We start from the raw sequence: 7,248 nt of genomic DNA on the forward strand, positions 1-7,248 counted from the left end.
GCTGCCCAGGGAAGTGGTGGAGTCCCCATCCCTGGAGGTATTTAAAAGACGTGTAGATGAGGCACTTAGGGACATGGTTTAGTGGGCATGGGGGTGTTGGGTCGATGGTTGGACTCGATGATCTTAGAGGTCTCTTCCAACCTTAATGATTCTATGATTCTAATGTGAAAGTAGGTTCAGAATTGCTGATTTCAATTCTTAGAGGATTGTAAAATTTAACAAATGGTCTTTAAAATGTGATTAGGAAAATCCAAAGAATAGGATTAAATTTAAAGAGATTGGGCACAGTACTGCCAGACACAGCATTAAAATGAAACTTTTATTTTTTTTGTGTTCTGAATAGTAGTTAGTATTACTTTACCTAGTCGTTCGACTTGATTACAACTAAGACTTCAGTTCCTGTTTCTGCATTTTCCTTTGACCACAGGAACAGTTATCTAGTTTTCATACAAAGTCTGTTCCCATTCTGAAGTCATACAACCCATATTTTGAGGTGGTATTTCTTAATCTATGAGGACTATTACATAAATTGTATGAGGAGCCTCAGAAACTAAAATCACGTTGGAAAGAAATTATGGACAAGTAAGGACCAAAAGACAGATCCTGCACACCCCAGTTTATTGTCCTAACCAATAGGCTAATCTCCTTAACTGCTAGCCTCCTTTGCCCCATATACTTTCATTTAAGTAGCAGTAACTTCATGGCAAGGTACAACACACAAACATGCAGTTCTGAGCTAAAACTCACTGATGTAACTGATGTTACCACGAGAAGTAAAAATTTCCCTTCATAAGTGAAAATATATAAGCAGTTGAAAACACTAAGCTTGGTTCTTCCACACCACAGCAATGACTTAGAAAATTCCCCACCCCCACCCCCCCATGGAACCTTGCCCTCTTTCACTCAACTAAAAAGTGATCCCTTCTGAAAACTATGTGTAATTCTAAAAAGTATTATATATAAGTGACAAACTTCAGTTCTACTTCTTCCCATTCTATACAGTTTCACGACTGCATTATTTAGTTTGGCTCAGTACAGGAGTATATCCGAAGGAAGTTTTGTGGTTTGCATTACTAAGTCAGCTATCTTGGATTTAAACAATCATACCACAGATGGAATTCAGCTTCGTTAGTTTCATCAAGCATTAGAACCACTTTTAATTTTTTTTTTTTTTTTAAACATTTAACCCAGGCAGACAGGGCACCAAGTCTCTCAGTTTCTCTGAAAGAAAAACTTCTGCTTCTCTTCAAATTCTCTCAGTAGTGCTTAAATATTTATTTTAAAATACAGGTGCAAGAGTAGGAAGCAGTATTTTGTTTTGGATTACTTAAAAAGGCAAAGAAGTCATCTGCCTTTCTTACAAGTTATCCCTTTCATAAGAAAGGGACTTGGAGCTCATGTTCAGTCATCTTTTAGTTTCTAATCATATAAACTTACAGCCTTCTGAAGTATAGGCCCCCATTTTACAGGTGCTGCTTGCACTCTCTGTTCCACCATACTTGACACTGCATAAAGTCACTGGTTCCCCTGAAAAATGGTTATCTGCTTGTAAGTTTTTCATTTTTTTTGTCTCCAAATAAAGAAATGGTCTCCTGCTTCTAAGTGACAGGAAAAAGAATTAGTTGCATCAGAAATTCAAACCCCTTAATAATATCTGTGTTTATTACTCAGCCATCACAAAGTTCTTTTGATACGTCAGACCACTCTCAATTGATTTAGAAAGCTTTTTATGAGTTTTCTGTAGCTCTAATCAAAAATTTTGAAAAGCATTAAAGAAAAAGATTGAGGTAACTATTTATTACATCTAATTACCTTTATTCCACCATTAGGATACAAGCAGCAACTCCCTTACAACTTGTTAAAGGAGAATATTCTGTAGAGAAGACAGTTATTTTCATATTTTAAGAGTAGAGCAGAGTATTTAATAGAGTAACTTAAATTAGATGTTAACATCTCAGTCTGTTTCTTCTGCCTCTCCCTTCCTTCCACAGGTCAGCAGCTGTCCTCTCTGCTCCCTGCCCCCTCCAGCCATAGATGGATTCATAATCTTAGTCTTGTTTATATATTGACATCATTCTCAAAGTCACAGGGTTGTTGTTTGTGGGGTTTTTTTTTTTTTTAATTAAATGTACTATTAAAACAATTTGGAAAGGATTGACCAGGTTATGAAACCACTGAAACACTGAGTTTAAAAACAACAAGCAAACACTCAATCACCTTTTTGCCATTTATACAAATGTTAAGAAAAAATAAACTAGCTTGCTGGGCAGAATACTCAATATTGCTCATATAGAGCAATGACAACAGAAGCAAAAATTAATAAATCTCTATTCAAGTGTTATCTTTTTCCTGTTTGTAATGTCACTACAGAATATCTATTCAGTAAAATTCATTATTTGATAAAATGCTGGCCAGATTCTCAGGTAAAAAACAGCCCATTTTTCTTACAGAAACAGATTTCGCACAGGGGTGGGGTAGGGAGAGGGCTTCTGTTGAATATCTTGTCTAGCTTGAATCCACTTTTTGCTTATAGCACTCAAAAAGGTATTCTTATAATAGAAAGTTCTAAACATTTAACTTAATACTCTCATTTTCTTTACCATATTGTTTCAGATCCCTGAGCAAACAGGAACCAACATACCAGAGATTCCAACATGAAAGGGAGGAAATCCTCTATTTAGACTCCAATACAAATTCCAAACCATAGCTAAAGAAGATACTTGTCCTTCTCTAATGCATATCTTGACTCCCAAGAATTAATGTAGTTGAGGACACTGCTGCTGCCACTGAGAAGAGACAAGGTGACCAAAAATTGAAATGAGACTACAGAACAGCTTCAGTCCTAACTGGCTGCTTTTCACTTAGGATAAAAATCCTTGCTTTCAACTCTCCACACTGTGCTTTATTGAGGGGATACAGACAGTGATGAAATACAGTTTCCAAAAAGAATATATACCTCAAAAGAACTACCTATAACATTAAGCAGTTATAAGCATTAAGCAGAATACAAAGAGGGAGTAATATTCCAGTACTAGGAAGACCAACGATATTTGTCATACCTCAGAGGCAAAACAAAAAGAGGAAATGTCCTGCCTCCCCCCCAATTGTTCAGCAATTTTAAAGAAAAGGGTGGCAGCCAACAGAAAAAAAAAAAAAAAAGAAAAAGATTTGTAGGTTAAGTAAAGACTGAGATTAGCATCAATTCTGAGTTCAGGTCTATTTTTCAGGTACTTATAAGTCACAGTGAAGAAAAATAAGGTTCAATAAAAAAGGAAGCATCTCCACACTCCAAAGTAATCTTCTATGCCAGTAAGAATGTGTCCTTGTAGACCTGTAAATAGGAGAGCCCACACGACACCTTTTACTGTAGCTTCCAGACACTGTCAAAATTAAAATTACATTTAAATTTCTAATGTAGTAGCAAGATATTTTGAGAGATTTGTGTTATTTATAATTTAAAAGGAAAGCACTTCAGAAGTGACTGTGCTGCTCTGTGGATAGGGGGAGAGAAAAATGCTTCTAAGTGACAGTTACTAGAACTTAATTTCTGTTCTCTCTAGAAACTCTTCTTTCTTTGAACAGTGATGTAATCCCAGCTGTTACACAGGGACATTTACATATGGAGTTGGTGTGAATATCAGTGTTCTTCACACACTGAAGCTTGTCTGACTGCCTTTCTTTTTTCAAGACGCTACATCAAAAAGTTATCTAGATACCAACTGTTACTCAGAACAGTGCTGGCGATAATTTGGACTAGTAAAAATTGTATAGTTTGGATCCTTAGAAAAGAAAATTCAGAGGGAATAGTCACTGTAAAAGAAGATTACTTCCAAGATCCAGCTTGGAAAAATGCTCATGACTGCCTCATTTGGTATCCATTTAACCATTTTACAATATGAGGAGAATAATACCCAAGACTAAAACATAGAAACAACTGTCACTTTCAGAAGACCATGTGCCTCAGGCATGTTCTTGTTTCTTAGCAGTAATTTTAAGATGTTCAAGAGGACTGAAAAGTTTGGCTATTTTACTTAACCAGTTTAGGATTGCCAGACAAAGGCTTCTTTTCTGCATGAAGGCCTAGTCAGATGTTCACTAAATCACGGAAAAGTGAAGTCCACAGCAAATCTGTAACAATGAATAGGTCACAACATTGCTTTACTACTATGCAGTATCACACATCTACCCAGCATCTGGGAGAAAGTCTAGCAGTCAACTAATGAATAAATTGGTCTGGCACGCTTCCCGGATTATCAGAATCAAAGATCATGAAGCTTTCTGCTAAGAAGGGAGAGCTAGCTGAAAGCTGTTAAGAGAAAAAAATACAGTTATCAGAAAATGCCAGTTCATTGAGCCAAAAAAATATTTAAATCAAAACATTCCTAGCCTGATGGGCTTTTGAGAAACTGAAGTTTAGGATTCCGTACTACACCATGGGTCTACTGCAAACTAATGAAGTTGCAAGCCTTCAGGAGTGTTCCATGAAACTGATGCCTGACAGTAAATTTAACAAGTAAGTGGAATTTCCTAAGGGATTCAGAGTTTCATGGGAATGTTCAGAAGGTTTCTTTTCAATTACCATTTCTGCGTCATTGTGGGGAATAGACAGGTTGTTTCAAACTGCAAACCATTTTGAAACGATGAACAAGAGAAAAGTCATTCTTATCTCCCAGTAGATCCAACTTCCTCATATTGAGAAACTATTTGTTGTTTTTTTTAGAAAAAAAAGTTTGAAATTGATTGAAGTCCTGCAACTAGACTGCACTCATATGTTGGCTCCCTGAAATCAATTGACACTTATCTCTTACCTGCTGAAGCTACAGAAAGAAAGACATCTTGTATCTAGATGCCAAATTATAACACAGTAAGTGAACTATCAACCCTATAAATCTCAGTGCTGCATGCTTCAAAGTATTTATTTCCAAACATGTTATTAACACAAACACCGAAACCAGCTTATTAAAAAAATATTTTTAATAATCCTAGACATACCACAATTTTACCAAGAAATGAGTGTAACATACCTTTAAACTAGCAGTTAATTTAAGTTTGTCATAAGTTTACTTTTCTGCATTTTATAATACCTATGCCATGTATTTTGACCTTTAACTTACAGATTATTTTTATGAATAGCTGTTTTGAAAAAAATAAACCAATGAAAAACCCTAATAACCCCACACAGCCATCATTTTTGTATCCAGCCAAAATTTGGCTTGGCAAATTAGACAAAATTTAGAGCTGGCAACATGTCAACTAGGTCAACAAGAATTGGACTCTCTTATCTATGTAAAAACTTCATTTGAAATAAAAAGAATTAACCATGCCTCCTTTCTCTAAAAGATTTTCTGGAATTCAAGGTTAAAATTGCAAGTGCCTCAGGTGCTCCAGTTAGATTGGAAGAACTCTAAATTCAGCTAAACTGTGATTTCAAATCAGTTTTTAAACAGGCTCAGTGCATAAAAAAAAAGATGACATTGTTCAAAGTAGGTAGGCAGTGTATCTCAACTTACACGTCACGGACAACCAACCTGTAATCTACATCTTCTAAGCGTACTTCTGTTGAACTTGCATGATATACTGAAAAGAATATACACAAGTTTAATCAAATGTTAAATGATTAGAAGAGGGCTGAATTCCCTCATTTCCTACTGGAGATTGATAAAGCAGAAATACAGAAACAGAGACTTTATATACAGGTTTTAGCTTCACATTAGGCACTCTCATCAGATAAAAGATGTCAGATATAAGAAGAGAACAGGAAAAAGTCAGTCTCTTGTTTTTGCTTTTAGCATTTGACACAATTCAAAGTTTAAGCAGGTGTGTTTGGGGGGGGGGTTTTGTTTGTTTTTTAAAGCAATTAGCACACATCTGTATAAACTTTTGATAAACTTCCTCCCAATCATTAAATGGCACAACACAAAGCATGAAATGGTAAGATTCAAAGTGTGGGACTCAGACTCTCATCTGCTGTAGAACAGAATTCATATAGTACTCAAATGAAGCCATATATCAGCTCTGAGAATTTATTGGGAGATAATTTTTTTTAACAATTCTGTAATTAATTTCTGATTACATTCTATAAAACTCACATTACTAACAACTGTCCAACCTGACTTGGGGAGTGGAACACCACAAAGGAAAAACAGATATGTATTTCAAGTACCTAGTGGCAGGATTCTGAATACTTTAATCATGTGGAGAACAGACAAGAGCTTTTACACAAGGCAGATGGATTTAAACAGTAGGCTATCCTGTCTTAGAAACACTCTGTTCCTTCTGTATTCCAGCACTGGCTCTTCCTTAGCAGGAGCAAACATTCATTATTTCCAGACTGACATTGATTTTCAGTTCTAAATTTGTTAGTCTGCTTTAAAAACAATGAGAAAAAGATACCTCTTCATTTTATGCTGTGCAAAAAAGGAAAAAAGTTATGTCCCTATCTTGCTCCTTAAAACAAACAAAAAACTCAGCACAAATTCTGTCCTAAATTAAGCAGATTAAAAAAAATGCATTTGAATCAGAAGCTTTAAGCAAAACAGCTACTAGTTTTTATTTTTTTTTTCCTTCCTTTTTCAGCAGGACCAGGAATTTTAAGATAAATAGAAAAGGTAGAATCTTTACCAGATTTCACCATTCCATTCACAATCTAGTGAGTTTCTTTGACCCAAGACGGTCATATCCTATTGCTTCCCACAAGTTTCAAGCAAGGCAAAACAGGAAACTTCAGTACTCTGAGCTGATCTGTAAGTAGGGTACTTTTCCCTCTTAACGAAACAATTTAGAAAGACAACAGCAACCGCTTAGGGAAGCCAAAGTAACTGCAAGGTCAAGAATACAGGAATAGGATTTCTTAAAAAGAAAGGTGATTACAGTCTGCATTTCCAGCAAGAAGGGAAACTCCTGCAGGAACCAGATAAATCTCGGTTCCAGCATTCTGGAAAACTTCATATGAAGTTACTTATCTGGTACCAAAATTCTTAATCAGTCTCATAGGTCAAGGTCACTTATATCCCACACAAAGAGCAAAACAGCCTTTATTACTAATCTGCAAGGTTGAGAATGAAGGAAGAGAAAAATGCCAGAGTACCACTAGAGATGTACAACTGATGAAGCTGCTGAGTATCCAGTTCATAATTGTTCTGTATGCCACATAATCAGGTCAATTGGTTGTTAAAGGGCAGGTGGAGAAGTACAGCACCACACAGAATGAAAGACAGTTAACAACTCTTCAAATACACTATCCAAATC

Source organism: Aptenodytes forsteri, unplaced genomic scaffold (assembly GCF_000699145.1).
Source record: "Aptenodytes forsteri isolate BGI_AS27 unplaced genomic scaffold, ASM69914v1 Scaffold242, whole genome shotgun sequence".
NCBI lineage: Eukaryota > Metazoa > Chordata > Aves > Sphenisciformes > Spheniscidae > Aptenodytes > Aptenodytes forsteri.